The 18774-nt window shown below is 47.2% G+C and overlaps 1 pseudogene; it reads left to right on the top strand.

Annotated features, from left to right (window-relative positions):
- Positions 1-205: 205 nt before the first annotated feature.
- LOC128455546 (inhibin beta B chain-like) lies at positions 206-4062 on the top strand (annotated as a pseudogene).
- Positions 4063-18774: the final 14712 nt, after the last annotated feature.

Here is an 18774-nt window from a genome sequence, read left to right as displayed (position 1 = left end):
TCTCCGGCTCTTGACACCAGAGGTTTTGTGATTTTCTTAAATAGGAAAGTCGTCTTGTCAGAGAAACAAGACGCCCCTGGTCAGTTTTATTTTCTGACTTCACCCTTCATCTGCTCATCACGCTGTCACCACACGCTCGGTGCTGCGTGGTGCCTCGGCTTCTGGGCCCGGAGCTGTCGAGGCAAGTAAGAACGCACAGCGCAGAATGAGGTGAGGTTAGTTACTTGTAGCCCCGAGGGGCCTTTACAGCAGTCGCAGGTATGTCAATCACTTCAGATGGATTTCAGTGTGTACACAATGTGTACTTGATACTCTACCAGCGCTCTTTGGTAGTGAGAAGGCTGATACTTGATGTATTGCCTGCTGTGGGGCGGGGTGTGTGTCAGTGCATGGTGGATGGAGATGTGTGTGTGTGTGTGTGTGTGTGTGTGTGTGTACACGTGTGTGTGAACAGCTTGAGCTCCCAGCTGACAAGCTACAGAGTGGGGAGCCGGTCTGAACAGGCCCCTGAGTGAGTGTAAAGCCGTGGTTTACAGGAGGAAGAGGCGTGAGGCGCCTTAAAGAGGGGGGCCCGTCTTTGGTGGCCACCTGTTGACATTGACACACACTAATCAGTCGGCAAACAAAGTAATTTAGCTGCTTTCAAAGGCGCTGCTCTGCTGGAGCACATTGTACCGATTCTCCAGAAATAGAAACCTTTCAAGTTACCTCAGGGTAATTTGGAAGACATCATTAGGCCCGGAAAAAAAAAATACTGCTAGGGAGAACCCATTGCCACCTTTGGACACCAGGGATCTCTTCATTGTGGTGCTGTGTAAAGTGGCCAGTGTCATGTTAATGGCTTTTATTTTTGCCTCATCATGCTTTTTGCTGCAAGGCCACGCATTTCAATGCCGGGCTGCAGCGCGGCTGTCTCCCAGTGCCTAACAGGGGGCTTTGTGCTGTCACTCTCAGGGTGCTTACACTGGAGGGAGGCGGTGGGGGGTGGGGTAGGGTGGGGGTGGGGTTCAGGTTGGGCACTAACGACGAACTCAGTGAACCTCGCAGGGGCCTTGGCCGTGTCAGTCACCCTCCCACCTTTTCCACTTGCATCCTTCCTCCTTTGCTTCATCTTCCTTCTCTCTGTTCTCCTCCCTCCATCCACCCCTCTCTCCTTTTTTGGCCCTGTCACTTACAAAACTGGATCTTAGGCCAACTGGGCCTGATCCCAGATCTGGCCTGTCACAGCTGGCCTATCAGGAGCTCCCTCAGGAGGTCACCTGACACAGTGATTGAGGGAGAACAGAGAAAACAAGGGGAAAACAGATCTTTAAAGACAAAGCTGTGCCATTCTTGGCTTGTGTGGGGGGGGGGGCTTTCTGCCTTCTAAGTGAGCATATGCTGTGTGTGAGTTTTATAAGTAAACAGTCTTTGGGCCTTTCTCTTGAAATAGGAGAAATGTGTTTGACTCACCTGTCTCTGCTTCTGATCACGAGGTGAAAACCACGACAGCACACTCTAATTACCGATGTACACAAAAGGCCGATAGAGATTAATCTCCTCCTCTGTTTGGTTTGTCTCCGACAGATGGGATCACATCCGTCAAGTCCAGCCTCTACTTCTTCATCTCCAACGAGGGCAACCAGCACCTGTACGCGTCCCAGGCCAACCTGTGGCTCTTTTTCCGAGTGCTACCTGGTGGTCCTGAAAAGGGCCTGCGGAGGAAGGTGACTGTCAAGATCCATTACCAGGAGGCCGGGACGCCGAGCGGTGCTGAGGGGGGACCGGGGGGGCGGCGGCGGAGGGGGAACCGGCCGCTGGGCCCTGGTGGAGAAGCGTGTGGATCTGAAACGCAGCGGCTGGCACACCTTCCCCCTCTCAGAGGCGGTGCGGGCTGTGTTTGGGAAAGGCAGCCGGCGGCAGGACCTGGAAGTCCACTGCGACGGCTGTGAGACATCTGGTGTGACTCCGGTGCTGGTGGACCCGAGTGATCCGGCCCACCGGCCCTTCCTGGTGGTGCGCGCGCGGCAGGTGGACGGAAAGCACCGCATTCGTAAGCGGGGGGCTCGAGTGTGACGGCACCAGCGGGGGCTTGTGCTGCCGGCAGCAGTTCTACATAGACTTCCGCCTCATTGGCTGGAACGACTGGATCATTGCACCAGCTGGCTATTATGGTAACTATTGTGAGGGCAGCTGCCCGGCCTACATGGCAGGAGTGCCGGGCTCGGCCTCGTCCTTCCACACCACAGTCGTGAACCAGTACCCGCATGAGAGGGATGAGCCCGGGCTCAGTCAACTCCTGCTGCATCCCCACCAAGCTCAGTACTATGTCCATGTTGTACTTCGACGACGAGTACAACATCGTGAAGAGGGACGTGCCCAACATGATCGTGGAGGAGTGTGGCTGTGCCTGAATCCACACTGACTCTTCATTATCTGAACTCAGAACAGTCAGAAAGGCCTTTTGTACAAACAGGACGTTATTGTACGGTACACATATACAATATATCTATACCAACTGTATGTGCAAGCAACACACAAACACACACACACACACACAAACACTGGTGCAATCTTGCAAATGCAAGTGTCAGTGCTGTGCCCCGTGTGTGCATGCGTGTGCTCACTCCTGCTTGTGTGGGCGTATTTATCAGACTGAGTGACACACTCGCTGTACAACTTGTCAGCGGTGGGATGAGAAGGGAATGTTATCACCAAATGATATTTTACTCTAGTTTTGCCATTTCTAGTCAAAAAATAATGGCCCATCATCTCCTCTTGAATGAAGATAAAAAGCGCTTAAGGAAAGTGACAGGATCAGCCGATGACATGATTGGCTTCACCATCCCCACACTCCCAACCCCTGCTCCTCCAGCCCCCGTAAATACTTTAAGCACATAACAGACTTTTGTTTTTATAAAGCACTGACAATTCATCAGCTTATACAATTCAGAACACCAGCACTTCGCTACTACGCCGACAGACACAGCCCGACTGTCCTCTCTGATGGAATTAGACAGCGGCAGCGCTTAATGCCTTGCAGGATTACGATGATGGAAGCCGTGTGCCGAGCGACTGCCGCGGCCGCTGTTGTCGTTCTTGCTGTTGACGACGGCCCTCGACCTCGACCTCGACCTTCGACCTTCGACCTTCGACCTCCTGCCTGTCAAGAGTGCTGCAGGCCCTGCTACCCTGACAACCAGGTGAAGATAGAACTCATAAGTGCACTTCACTTGTGCACTAGGAGCGACCGAGAGAGAACTGCTTCTTCCTGGGCTGTACGTTTCTGCAGAGAGGAGGGGGGGGGGAGGCCCGAGGACACAGAGACTCTAGTTTCAGCCCGGTGCGTTGCCACAGTGCAGTGCAGCACTTGCAGAAACTGAAATGCACACCCTGAATAGCACTTGTTTAAAGAAATGCCTTCCAAGGGGTACTGAGTGTCCTGTCCTATCGCTAAATAAGTGCCACATGAGCTATGCAATGTATAGTAACCTATACTCAACATTCTCTATTAGACTGAATCCTTTTTCCATTTCTCCTTTCTCTCCTCCTCCTCCTCCTCCTCCTCCTCCTCCTCTCTCTCTCTCTCTCCAGTCCTCAACTCTTTATCAATACTTGAAATGTAATCTTTCGCTTCCTTTCCAAAGCGAATGATTGTTGTGATGTTTGCACTGAAAAGTTGCAGGATTAGTGAAACAAAAACTGCCATTGAAATGTTATTTTTATAGAAGTAAATTGAATTTTGTTTCAAATGTATTTTAAATAATGGAACCAAAGAGGCCAAGATTTTAGCTATTGTACTAAGATGGCGAGGCCATTGAGTTACTGTGTACAATACTGTTTTTGATTAATCGCAAAAGGCCTACCACTGTATCAGGGTACGATATATGATCTTCATTTCTTAGCTCTATTTTCATTCTCTGTTTTGTACAATAAGCAACATTTCATTTTTTCATCTTTTAATTCTATTTTTGTTTCAGTTTTCTATTTAATAAGAAAGTTATTTTTAGTTCCCTGTATAAGAATCATTTAGTCAAATAAATTTCACCTGTACAGTTTATGTAAAATAAAATGTTTTCTTAAGTATTGCCGTGGCTTCAAGTTCTTTGTGGTGTGTGAGAAGTGGGTGGGGCCTGTTGTTGTTGTGCTCTGATGGGAAGGAGCCTCGGTCTGATACCTCCCAGGACTCAAAGGTGGGGCTGACAAATAACTGAGCATGGCAAGAAAAACACCCGCACGCTCCAGTCTGCGTCTCTACTGGTTGAAACATAAAACTCCTCTCCCCTCTCGTCTGCTGGGACTGAGTGTCTCTCTTAAGCTGGAGCCGTAGAGCAGTAATTACAACTGTGATTAACAGCTTCTCTGGCGTCCAGAGCGGCTGCCAGCGCACCGAGCCTCACAGAGCGGCCTGATTCCCCTTTGGGCTGCAGTGTTTATTGATGCACTTTATATGTTTGCATGCGCTCGCAGATAGTTGTGTGTTGGTTTGCGTATGTCTGTTACATCAGAGCGCCCCCCCCCCCCCCCCCCTGCAACGCCGCTCTGTGTCTCAAGGTGGGTTGAGCAGCATGTCAACACTTTGTGAAACTGCACAAGGCATGTCGGACCGATCGCCTGCCTGTGCCAACACCTTCCAACAGCCCCCGTGTCCTGGGATGTTCCTGTGAGACTCTCCATCAAAACACATCATGTGTCTCTGTAAAATATCAGCCGGATAATTGCTCTAAATGTATCTGTGTTCGGCCGTGCCAAGAGATTTGTTTGCCTGCGGGGCAAATAGCATGTCAGGGAGGGATCAGTATAAATAACTTTACCTGTAGCTGGATGGATGAGTCAGCAGAGCGGCTCCCAGAGAGAGGGAGATAATAAAGCAATATTTATGGTGCGTGTGATTGATGGGTGGGCGAACACGGAGAGAAATGATTTGTCACAAGTGATCGGGGGGCAGCCGGGGTTGTTGTTAATCTTCTTTGTGGAGCCCACACCTCTGCAAACAGACCTGGGCTGAGAGCAGGGAGAGAGATGTGTAGCTGTCTTGTCACGCTTCCCGACGCAAGCCAACATCTCCACAGCTGGAATGTTAATGACGCCGAGCGAGAGCTGGAGGCCATTAAGCGTGCGGCTGTTCACGGCTGCGATCGGGGGCCACACACTCACTCGGGAAAACAACAGCATCACAAGATGTGCGTCCACACTCGTACAAATCCAGAGCTTAGTGTGCAGACGTGTGTGTGTGTGTGTGTACGTAAAGACGCTCCCTCTCACCTGTGCTCATTCCCAAACTCAACCTGACTTGCACATATGCACTATATATAAACAAGACACCTAACACAACTATGCACGCACACACAGACACACACAACCTCTACAACCCCTAGTTATCAGCTTAAACAAATATTGTCCCCCTGCCCGTCCACATCTCATAGCGCCGCAGGTTGAGGTCACCACAGCCGCCCAGTTGACAGGGTCAACTGGTTTATCACCTCAACAGCGTTGGCTCCTCCGAATCCGCCTGGTGCTCGTTCAGTGATGAATTTATGACTGCTCATCGCCCGGGGGGGGGGGCAGGATCTCCTCTGCTTCACGTCGCCTGTCTCCCGCTCGGTGGCCTGGAGCTGATGAATCCTCTGATCACTCACGTATCCTCCATCGCTGGAGTTTTAAAGATTCATTTTTTTTCAACTTCCCGATGATATTTCTCCTCGGGCCTGTGACACCGGGTCCTTTACTCGGGATTGACAGCCTCAGTTCACTGGGCTAACACAACATGAGTCCTATTCCTGCCGATTAGAGCCTGACCCTTTGGTTCAGCTTCTAAAGATCATGTAAAGGCACTCTTATTCTACGGATTTATGGCGAGGGCCCCCTAAGACAGGAGGCTTACTCCGGCCCTGTTTACTTCTTCCAACAACTCAAAGTGACATTCTGACCTTTGGAGCGACATGGACTGTGGTCCCTGAAAGCTCCCTCTCTCAGGCGGATTACTGCAGGAGAAGAAAGGCTTTGCAACTTGAAAGCATATTTTTCCGCACTAATGAGCGAAAAACGTCATTAATCCAAACATTCTTTATAGCCGCATTCTGTATTTCTCCCTTAATATTCTCTCGTCACTCTATGAGCCTCTGTTGCTTTAATACGGGCAACAACAACAGGAAAGACTAAAGATATTGTTTGAATTCTCTAATCAGCTAACAAACATATGAGAGAACCTGTGGCCACTTCAAAATAAGGGAATAATCCTTCATTCAGTGACATTCTAAAGTAAGTGGGGAGTTGTGTGCTAATACAATCCACAGTTAGAAACAGCTTTCAGCGTTAACACAGCCTCTCAGCGCTGTTTCCAGATCAGTAAATATATTCTCTCTCTCTCTCTCGTGAACACTATCGTGAAGGAGCTGATGGGGGTCAAAGTGGCACCGTGTGTGTTGTACGTGTGTATTTCTGTGAGTCCACGGTGTCATAATGTCAGGGTTGTTCCTCCCCAGTTTAGAAAAAACAACTGAGGCCTTGTCACCAGAATCAACCCCCCCACCCCCACCACCACCACCCCCCAAAGAACTATATCTCCCCGTCAGCCCGTAAACCTTCTCACCTCCTCACCCCCCCTTCCACCATGCTGACCTCCTGACTCCCCGAGTACAGAAGGCACACTCAGGGGCCACAAAGCCCTTTTTTGTGTTGTCTACGGTGGCTTGTGCGAGGCCCGAGAATCACCTCCACTCACCTCCAGTGCAGGAGGAAAGCAACACGGCGCTGGCTGTGTGCGAGCCAGACACTGGGAATGGATGGAGGCAGAGGAGGAGGAGGAGGAGGAGGAAGGGGGGGGGGGCAGGGTTGGGGGAGTAATGGTGCAGATTAATCTCCCCTATGGTTTGTTTTCTTTCCTCCGAGCGAGGTAACAGATTTTTTGTTTTGACACAATCGGAGACGGGAGATGAAGTTTTGAATCATATCACAATTTCCCACAACACAACACAACACAACAGAGATTCAAGTTAAAAGAACACATCACAGAGAAAAGCTCCTATTTGTGAGGACCAGTAAACCAGTATAGTCCAAATAGTTTTCCCAGTTCTCTGGACTAATATTATGTAACACGATCAACCATGCTAGAGCTATAATAAACTTCTGTGTGCAGTGTTTGTGGGTCTTTTGGAGCATGAACAGCATTACTCTGGATTTATTGGACCATGACGTGGCTCTATAATCAACAGCCCTTCTCCCCTTCTCCACATTATTCAGGCTTTTAGACGTTTTGCTATTGTTTTCCCTCCTGGAACCTGTTGACAAGTTAAACCTGGCTTACCGATGGTATTCTGGACCGATGAAGGAATTTCTGCTTCTTTTTTTTTTTTTTGAACAACCCTCTAAAAGGGAAAGGAATCCTGGTGACTAATGTCCTGTGCGCTCTCGGGAGTTAAATGTAGAACCAGTGTGTAAACAGTCTGGCTTTTGTCTCGGAGGAGCATAGTTTCTGTGCACATTCAAGTGACATAGTGTATGTGATACTGATAGCAGTGGTGGTGGTGGTGGTGGCAGCGTTTGTGAATGAACCCGGTCGCACACGCTGAGCGGAAAAGACCAACACTATCCCTCCTTTGGTAATAAACCTAACAACAAAAGCCCTGTGTGTTGATCTCCAACGTTTTTTCTCCTTGTGCACCTTGTGTGTATGTTTGCACTTGTGTTTGACTTCTCACTGTGTGTGTGTGTGTGTGTGTGTCAGAGGGGAAATTCCAGCCAGGGGGATCTAAGGTGTGGCTGAGGATCATCTCTGACCACTTTAAAGCGGGGCCATCATCCTGTATGACTCTCCGCCCCAGCTGCATTTCTCTCTGAGGGCTCATTATTCGGGCAGGTGCCCTATTGTCCCATCTTTGCGGGCCTTTTCATGAGCATACCAAAAACACAACACCAAAATATGCAGGGAGGCGGAGGTGACGGAGGCGGTGGCGGTGGTGGTGGTGGTGGTGGTGGTGGGGGGGGTGAGGGGGGGGGGGTGACCTGAGTCAGAGTGAAGAAGATTCAGAAAAACCATCAAAAGAAGAGAGGAACCTTTGTTGAGGGAGCACACACAACTGCAGAACAATGGGTTTACATGTTGGGGGGGGGGTTAGAGCAGTTGGATGTGGTGATGGTGGCCACTATAAAGGAGAGAGAAACTCAGAGACACCGATGTGAGGAAGGATGTTTTCACGATGGGGTAAACCACGGCAGCGGTGCGCCCCAGTTCCCCTAAACTCGACTGTTCTCTTTCTAGGTCATTTCTGATGAATTTCAACCCTGTATTGTCAGTGTTGAAGAAATGACATTGTTGTCAGGGCACTAACATCCCCTGCTGTGTGTGTGTGAGAGCCTATGTGTGTGTGTGTGTGTGTGTGTGTGTGTGTGTCTTTGTATGACCTCATGGGAAAGTCCTTTTGGTCGGGAGTAAATACAACAAAGGAGCTGTTGACAGATGTTTCAATAATAGAAAAAATAGTGTGTTTTATTCTGGCAATGCACGGAGTGTTTGTGAGTCTTACTTGTGTCTAGCCAGCATCCTAAAGACACACACACACACACACACACACACATACACACACACAAACACACACCCACACTCATCTTGGAAGTACTACAAAGTATTCTACTATATGAGAGTCAGAGTCAGAACTTCAAGTGACAGAGTTGGATGGTTTTGAGCATTAATGAAGTGATAATAAATATTACATTTTAGAAAGTATGTAATAAGTCATAATATTAAGTAATAATATGATAATAATTAGATTGGCATATTGGGGGAAAAGTCCTGAACATGTAAACCTTTGGTCAAAGTACAAAACTTTAATGTATTTCAAGAACAAAACACTTTTCTTGAATCTAGAATCTCTTCTTATCACAAAATACAACTTTTCCAAACACTTTTTGCTGGGGGTGAGATGACTTTGCGTTACCGACCAGTGGCAGTAATAATATGCATCCAGCTAAGAAATGATTTACAGTTTATTGGGGTTGGATTAACTGACTACTGGGCGGGAACAACATGAGTCGAAAGGGAACAAGGCCGAGTTAGCAGATGTTCTTATAAGCATGCAGAAATAGAAGTGTTTGATGTGTGTACGTGTGACAGAGCGTGTGTATGGAACCCATATATCTGCACGGAGGAAACATCCTCCCTCACAGAGCAGAGGAACACAACGCTCCACTCTTCTGCTAACACATGTCTGGCAGAGGACACAAAGAGCGAAACAACAAATCTGTGGAATCCCGGTGATGAACAGTGACAGAGGAACGTTTACTTTTGGTATCAGACTGGACAAGCTCACAGAGCGGAGTCACAGCACATAAGCAGGAGAGGGAACTTGACATATTGACTTGCAGATTTAACCGCCCTTGCAAGTGAGGCCCTGCAGAGTGCTCTGAGTAAGAGCCGGAGAGGTAAACAGATATAAGACGGCCTCGGGTGTGGGGTCCTCGCCGGGCGTGGACTCACGTCTTGTTCTTGTGCATATCGCTGAGATCAAAATTAATTTTGCGGCGCCTTGGCTCGGGATCAGGGTGAGCGAGCGTGCCACACACAGTCTGTGATTGTCTCTGATGGCTCAGATGATGCAGAGGAGCAGATAGCATCTGATGTTACCCACCCTCTAAACTCTCTCCCCCCCTCCCCTCCGACAACTCTGTTTTTTCTAAATCTCAGATTACAGCGCTGGAATAAGATCCCTGCCCGCGCAGCACACACAACAAAGACATCGGTTGTACTCGGCAGTCATTGTGTACAATTTAATGTCTCCTAAATACTTTGATTGTTGACTCTTTCCAGGTACATTCTGAACATTCCTGGTGGCCGGGCCAGGAAGCCGTGCAGGTCACCGTCGAGGAGGAAGAGGATCATCGCTCCTGAAGATGAACCACGATGAGAAAATAAACCTTTTTCAGCTTTAAACCCAAACTAAAGTGTGAAATCAGTTTTTTTTAAAAAGTGCCACACACACTTTGCTTTAAACAAGAGCAGACACGGCCTTTAATTACACACAAACCTCGCCAGCCTCACAATGTGAAATTATGAGTCAAGGTATTTTTCTTCTACCACAGCAGACATTCATAATGATGAGGAAACCAGTGCCCAGTGCCTAAAATAGGTACAACCTCCGGGGTGTGTGCATGCGAGTGACTGTGCGTGTGTGTGTGTGTGTTTTTGTTTCCTTCTCTCTACACAACCACCACAACAGCCACTCGTGGGCCTGCACACTGAGGTAATGGCCTGTCAGAGATTCCTGATGCCTTACCTCATGCCTGTCTGACTGAAAACGCCTCAGTTATCTCAGCCACTTCCTTCACTTGACCACATGCATATCAGCTGAGGTAAGGCCGGTGTGGCCTGGTGCTGCAGCGGCGAGCCGGCTGCCGGGACCTGATTAGATTGGGCCCCTGGAGTCAGGTGGCACGGGGGGTAAAGTGGATGAAGTGTGCAGAGTCAACCTTCTATTTTAATAGTAATAAGCTTGTTTGGTCCTTATCTGGAGACCCTGTATATAAGATTGGTGAGTTGTAGTGATGCCCTGTGTTTCCCTCTTGGCTAAACCTGCAGCTCTGTCTCCAGTCATTCAGCTGAACTACACTTCTCCTCTTCACCTCTTAGCAACTTGTTTACGACCAAGTTTGAATCTTTCCTCTTGCCTCCCTCTTCCTACTCCTTTCCTGTCCTGTCCTCCCTTTTCCACCCGTGTCCTCCCTTCTGTTTTCTGGGTGTTTCCTCTGAATGCTCCTCACAGGACCCGGCAGGATTAGCCTCCATGAGTAATAGGGGCTCTCCCTGGGACAGGCTCAGATGCTTTGCATGCTTTGCCAACACCAGTGGGATCAGTGGTAACTGTAGCTCTAACTGGGTTGGCTTCATTAAGAATCCCTTACAATAACAGGGAAGGGTTGTGTTTAAGTCTATCCAAGCGGTAGTAAAGCCACGGGGATTTAAACAGAAAATCCACACAAGGGTATCATCAACGTACTGAGCAGGGGCAGTAAGTCAACACCCTCTGCAGATCTCATAGTCACAAGGTCTCAAGTCATTCAAGGTAGTTTGGAGTTTTGTGTTATTACAAGTTCATCGTCTCAGCTTCAGATTGACCACAACAAACTAAATCATATAAGTAAAGTCAGTAGAGTCACACTTTATCTAGTCCTGAGTAATCCAAGTACTTTATTAATACTGACTCTAATAAACTGTGAAGTCTGGTGAAGTTATTCAAGGCCCCTCCAAGTTCAGGTCCAGTCATAACTCTCTCACCTGAAATACAAGGACGTCCACATCAAATCAAGTCCCCAGACAAGTCATCAAGTCATCAAGTCATCAAGTCATGAAGTTATTCAAGACAAGTTCAGGTCAAGTCTTTGGACCAAAGCTCTCAAGTCAAATCTGAAGACATTCAGGACAAGTCTCTTTCAAGTCTCAAATCTGTCAGATTAAGTTTGAAGAATTGAGTTTTCGAGGGGAAAGTTCAAACTGACCCCACGACTCACTGAGAGGATCACAGATCACCATTGTGCTTCCTCTTTGTACCAACATTCATTATATATATGTCACATTATGGGATTTACAATTAATATATAAGATCACTGAAATCTTACCATGTGTATATTTGCCATTAGATTTCCCATGGACCCCTGTGTCCCAGGCTAAATGATCACATACTGTTCTTCCCTTGGAAACGACCTGTGGGAGCACACCAGTGGCAGGGGGGCCAGATCCTCTGTAAACAACACACTCGCTTAAGTTTAGTTATAAAGATCATTGTTATGGTTAATAAAAGTACTTCAGATGACTTTTGTCATCACAAATACAATAATACACATGAATAGGCCTGATAGTTATAAATCTAAGGATTTCCTGCCACTGTGCTTATTGATTGTTTCCTATATTGTTCCATCTTTCCATTGACTCCACCCACTGCTGCTTGAAGGTGGCACGAAGTCTGAAGAGTATTGAGAGGTGGGGAACATCCATCGCCAATCAATATAACCTGCATGTCTCTGAACTGTGGTAAGAACCTGGAGAACCCTGAACCCACTCACTCAAGTGAAAGGTGGATATTACCCACGATCCTCAGCTGCTCCTGGACCAGTTTTAATACGTTTTAATAAGTTTCCTCGCTGAATATTGGAGATAAACGCTTTTTTTTAATGACTTCAAGTTTTTTTAACTGATCTACAGTTCAACATCACACTTGAAATTGCTGGACCTGATTCTGACAATCAAAGCTGCGAATATCAGACTCTCAAACTCAAAGGTGAGTGTTCTAAATCTCCAAAACTAAATCTGTTGTCGAGATGATGTCAAACTGAGCTTTACAGTCATTTTATAATTTGATGTTTCCAAACCCACTGTATAACTCTGGTGCTTTGGCTGATTCGACCGAGGCAGCCGGTCGTAATCCAGAGGCGAGACGCTGCAGAGTGAGTTCATGGAGGATGTGTAAATCCTTGTGTGTGAATGGGTGAGTCAGTGCATAGGTGCTCCACCTCATCCCTGGGAGCAGCTGGCGGAGCCAAGGCTTGAGACATGTGTCTGGCTGCAGGCGCACACCACCACGCAGACAGCAGGGGAGGATGCAATGTGGAAATTACTTCGGCAAATAAAGACACCAGAGGGGAAAAGGAGGGGTTTGAAACAATTGTCTCATTCTGAAAACTCACAGACAGTTGTTTCATAAGTCTCATTAGCAGGAGGTCGACTGGACGATGCGTCTCCTCAAAGCAAAGCCACAACTGAAGCATTCCTTACAAGGCTACACTATGAAGCACAGACAGGACTGACACACGCCTGACACAAGGTGCAGGTGTGCCCTATTTACAGGCTGCTCAGACCCAGACTACTGTGGTTTAATCACACTCGTGGAAAAGCATCATCATTAGGTTGTTGTAGACAGTATGTGAATGGAATATATGACACACAGCAGCTAAGCAGGGGGGGGGGGGGTTGTTAGGATAGAGGACTAATTGTCGATAATGATCAGATTTGAAGTCACTGTCTCAGAATCCTTCAGAGCCGGCTCCATCTCCTGATCCAGCGTCTGTGGGGAAGCATCTACTGTCTGGACCTGTGTTGGGACAGGATTAAGATTCATGTTCATCATTAAATCAAACCCACATTCTTATTCATAGCTGTGTAGCTCAGGATCAACCTCAACCATGGAGAACAGTCGTAGGAAAGAGTATTTAAGGTCATGTTGTAGATATCAACGTTCCTGCTTCCAAGAGACTCTGAGTTTGTCGCATTAGAGCCAAGCTACAGTTTTAGTTTCTTTAAGTAAAGACACCATTAAACTCGTCTTTGAGATTTAAGATGCTTTCACAGCTGAGAGTCCGAACTATTGTCCAAACCAAGGTCTGTGTCTTTGTTGCATTGTTTTCATTTAAGCCAGTTAGTTTTGGTTTCACGTGTTTGCCTTGTCATCCTCTCTTTTTTGTTTAAAGTGTATCGGAAAGAAGTCTTTCACTCTCAATGGAGAAGATGAATCAACCAGTTCATAGTGGTTTTACTATCAGTAAAATGGACATTCAGTTAAAATAAATGTTTTTTATCCAGACAGGAAGCTTTAACATGGAGTTAAGTGTTTGGCCGCCTGGCAATTGAAAGTCTAATGCTCACTCTGTTCTTCTCTTGGTCCCTATAGCTTCTCTCAGACATGCTCGGAACACTGGATTCGCTACGGACATGCTATGGAGTTTCTCCTGCCAGCCCCCTCCTGAAAGCCCTGGATGATGTCCAGATGGGCCAACGTGCAGGAGATCCTCCACAAGGTTTCCCACGAGCGAGGGGACATTTCTAACACGCGACAGACTGAAAACGGGACAAAAAGAACACTTATGTCTCAGGATGTAAAAGAAGAAGACACAAGACAAGACACTGAGGACAGAGTTCAACTTGTAAAGACGAGGAGATTGATGTGTTCTTCATATGTTCTGCTGTTTGGTAGGGAGTAAACATTGAGGTTTAGTGATTTAAATAAACACAGGACCTAGGATTCATTAAATGAAACCCTTCCTTGCAGTGGACGGTTAATTGAATCTTGTTTTCTCACTTTTAAATGCAGTTTAAAAACAAGTCTCTCTTATAAGTGGCTAATTACGCGTGTGCTCCTCCCAATGGAGCTTTTAGCCACAGCTTAGCATCGAGGGCTACATGTCTCACCTCGTGAGCAGCTCCAGAAAATGGATAAATAACAGAACAGTTAAAAAAGCACTGGTCCTGCTCACTCTCCCTCTTTCACACTTTTAACTAATGGTTTCTAATGATATACTATGCATGCAATTCACGTGCAGTGCAGTTCCTTCTCATAGGAATAATTATACCAGTACCCAACTTAACTTTTGTTCATGGGACCACTCCACACAATTGAGGCCAACTTCAGAACAAGGAGAAGGGTTAACTGGGCAAACTCAAGTTCTGTGTTTATAAGCAGTTGGAATGCATGTAAGCAGCAGGGCTTGTTTGTTCCTTCACAGTGGGGTTCACTTAAAAGCCTGAGAGGTTTTCAAAGGTAGCATTATGTTTCCTCGGGGGCTGTGTTTTCCTTGCCGTGCATGTATTAGCCACAGAGGTCAGCAATCAGCCCTGAGAATGAGTCGGTGTCTGTACCAGCCACCTGAAGATTATCTTGACATTCTTATTGCTGCAGGGAGAGGATAGTCCTCTGACCTGATTCATAACACCCAACATGACAAGGTAGAGCAGGAAGGAGGAGGTGAAGAATGAATGGAGGGACGGATGGAAGCCTGAAAGGGACAGGGAGGTGGAGGGCAGCCACTGTACACTGCAGCACATCCATCAACTGTTTATAAGGCCCCTGGGCAGTGGTAATCCACTGGTATGACTGACTTTGTCAGTCAAGCATAGGAGCCAGACTGTATGGTGTATTACCATTAAGGGGCTTATGCAAACCCGTGGTGGTGGGAATGGGAATACTGCCGCAATGGTTACAATGGTCCCCCTTCCATTCTCTGATCCCCTTCCAGCTTGCTTTAATGTGTGTTTTTAAAACTTCCTGTAAGTCACCCTCTAAGGCCAGGCACTTAAGAGACCTTTTAGATAAGGCTGTTAAGGTCCGCTCCTCAGAAAAGCACGCTGCCACATCTTGTAAAAAGTTAGCAGGCAGGGTAACATGTCCTGACACCCGTGGCTTAAAAGGAGCTGGTAGAGAATGCAGTGAATGCCAAATTTGTGTTTCCTTAAAGAGAGTGGGCTTTAAGTTTCCTGGCCAGAAGCTTCCTCATAGTTTCTGGGCTTAAGATTGCCAAACATGATGTCTAGGCCCTGATCCTGTTATCCCTTCATGCTGGCCTGTCACACTGGATGTGATACATAATACCATACAATAATAAAGGAATAAATAAATAACTACTCAAAAAAAGGTTTTAATGTACTTTTTCCGATGCCTGGGGACATCTGTGGGTTGTGCCAACTTTTCAAAGTAAAATAGAAGGGTAATCTGAGCTGACCTTCTCTGAACTGAAGCTTCTGCACTATTATAATCAGCGGCTGGTATAATTAGAAGAAGTCACCTCCAGTAAACCCAGTAAAGAAGCTCCGGATCATCATATTTTTAATGGTTTTCTACACAGAGTGTTAGGATTCTGGTCGGAGCCTCCTGGGTGGAAACAAGAGTGTGTGGTTAAAAGAAGTCCGAGGACCCCTAAGCTCCTCTAAATATGTGTTTGTCAATCCAAACCATATTTCCAACTTCTTTTAAAGTATGTAAGTAACCAAACTGTTTGGGTTTTTGTGGTATGGTTGTCTGCAAACATAGAAACCAATGTGCTGAACATTTCACTTGGTCCTGACTCAAACTCAATTACTGTAGTCGGTCAAAGAAAGCAATTTTAATGTCGTCCTCCGTTCCTTGAAATGTGAGTTTAGCGTACGAGCTCTTATTGCTGAAGGACACTAGAAAGTTTCCTGGCAGTGGGTGTGTGGTCATCTGGACCTAAAGAACGGCCCCATTGTCTCCATTCAAAGGTGAGGGGGACGGGGACCTGAAAAGCACCTCTCATCCAAACCCGTCCTTCTAATGGCTACACTTGACATGCAGGGGACAATTCCCCCGGCAGAGAGTGAAAAGGCGCTGGCCAGCTGAGCGGGACACTCAGCGAAAAGGAAGGACAGACAGAGGTCTGAGAGAGGAAGAGTGAAAGAGAGAGGGGAAGCTGGAGGTGGGATGTGAGCAAATAATCGAACTGTGCACATTTTTTGTTTCTACATCATTTTCAAAACTCCACTCGTGTTCAGAGGTGACGGGTGAAGAAGTGAAGGTGTGTGTCTGCTGAGCGGTGTGTGCTGGAGAGGTGAGTGAGGCCCATGAGCAGGGCCTGGGATCTTTAAAAAGCACATCCTCTAGAGCCTGGGGCAAGCTATGAGAGGAATACCAAGCTCTGTGAACAATGAGGAGAGGGCCGAGTCACCCCTGCTCACCAGCCTTTCACCGCACTGGCCACTCAAAGGGCCACTACCAGCACTGCACTGCCATCCAGCCAGGGTTAGAGATGTGTCTCCGTCTCTCTCTCCACAGTGTCCTCACCATGCTAAACCTGTGTCTATAAGGTAAATGTCAAGGAGATGTATTTTTCATATTCAAACTGAATGGGCTGAGATGTGCTGCTTGTACTACACCTCCAAAGATTTAACATGGAACAGTTGAGTGCTGCTTTAGCGGTGGACATGCATGACCTTTGGTGCTGGTGCAACCAATCCCAGTTTGATCGGTTGGTACTTTTTTCCACTTCAAACCCATCCAGCGCAAGAACACTGATGAATCCCATGACCTCACCCCATTTAAAAAATGACTGTGTAGGAAAAATGCAAAGCTAAATTGGTTTGAGATCAAAACTGAGCTTAAAGAAAAGTCAATAATGGACCCAGAAGAGAAACAGCTCAGAATGAAAGCTAATGTTTAAGTTGGCACATTTTTTGGCTAAAGCTGCAAAACCGTCAGACTCTGAAGGAGGAGGATCTCTGGAGGACTTTCTCTGCAGCTCAGTAGAAAGAAGCTAAATGTGTTTCTGTTGATCTCGTTCATCTCAGACCGAGCTCGATGCAGTTTGAGGGACGAGTCAATGAAGATTAACAACAGGGAGCAGGATGGAAGTTAAAGGCAATTCCACAAATAATTACTATTTAGTTCTCACCTGTGCAGAACTTGTCTTCCTCCCACTGTCACTCTGTTCCCTGCAAATCTCTCTCCTGCCTCTTTTCCGCTCTTTCTTCCTCCTTTCCCCCGAATGTGAAACCAAAGACAGCATCTCTCTTTAACTGTGATCAATCCCATGCAGCTTGGAACGATAAGAGACACTGCAGCCGAGCCCTTGGCACCGCTCACCAGTACAAAGGCCTCATATTTACATACAAGCCTCTTTATCTCAGCTGTGGGCTTGTTTTTTTTCTGTATTTGCGGTTAACTCCTCAAAGCCTCCGTCGAGATCCAAGGCTTGTACAGCTTGTACTTAATTACTGTAATTTCTAACATTAAAAGCTAATGGGTTGCCACTGCAATAATAAAGAGCGTGCTTTGTCTGTCAAGCCTTTTGATCTTGACACTTAAAAAAACCCAGTCCCCTAGGACGCTGACAATGAAGCCGACTGACAGGCCTGCTTGTAGGCTGCGGAGAAAAGAAGATTATTGCTCTTTGTAGACATGACCCCATCTGTCTTTTTTAGAGATTTGAGCTGTCTTGGAGGAATTTGGGGACAAAACGTTCTACCCATGTTCCAGGAGAGGAAGAACACGCTTCAGAGAGGGGGAGGAACCGCCACTTAAAACCAAATAGTTGCTCATCCAGAACGCGATCAAATGAGAAGCTCTGACGAGAATTTACGATGGAAAAAACAAAGCAAATGTCAGTTACATTTCACAAGCTCTGATGAAGATCTGAAAAGGATAATGATTCTCCACACATTCTAAATTGCATTTGCCGGATTTACGAGATAACTAAAATTCGGGGACATGTCCACAGGCCGTGATCATCACGAGAAGACAAGAAGCGCTGCAGGAGCCGGCAGCCCAGGAGCTCCGGACCCAGCAGCTGTCATTTTGCTTATTGACATTATGCATGCTCGATGTTTGCCATGCTGTTTATTCCCCACTCCACGGGGTAATTTGGGACACAATAAAATACTCAAGTGGGTAACAGAGCCCCCTTTGTGAGATGGGCCCCCCGAGGGCCTCTAATCTCTGCCAAGGAAAACAATGGCCCACTGCTGCACCGGGGCCCGCTGCTGTCAGTAATGCATCAGGTTCAAACACATGCTCATGCACATAGACAGCAGACATGGTTGGCACGGAGCCTTGGTCCCTCAGCCATAAGGAGCAAGCACCGGGCTCACAACCCGACGAGTAAAAGGTAGTCGTACTGGACCTAACCACCCCCCCCCCCCCCCCCCCCCAAACCATGAACGAATCAGAAAACCCAGTTCACGATGCCAAAACCCCAAATCAATGCATCTTCAGCCAAGTTCACACTGAACCACTATCTTGTGACCTGGAGTCGTTGTGAGTTCGGTACTACATGAGTGAGGAGCAATGGAGGGGGAGGGGGGGGGGGGGGGGGGGGGGGGGTCACCCACAACACAGTCCTTCACCAGGAGAAGCCTCTGACTGGTGTGAAGCCTGAACCTTCTGTGTATTCAGTCCGAAACCAAGCTCAGCTATAGATGCAGTTAATGCAAAGTGCACTGGGTTTGTTCTACCCTGTCCCATCACATGCATACAGTGAAAAAAACAAGGGCCGCCTCACCAAGACATTCACCTTCACCACCTTCAC

This window comes from Pleuronectes platessa, chromosome 14 (assembly GCF_947347685.1).
Source record: "Pleuronectes platessa chromosome 14, fPlePla1.1, whole genome shotgun sequence".
Lineage (NCBI taxonomy): Eukaryota > Metazoa > Chordata > Actinopteri > Pleuronectiformes > Pleuronectidae > Pleuronectes > Pleuronectes platessa.
This window is presented reverse-complemented; position numbering and strand designations above follow the sequence as displayed.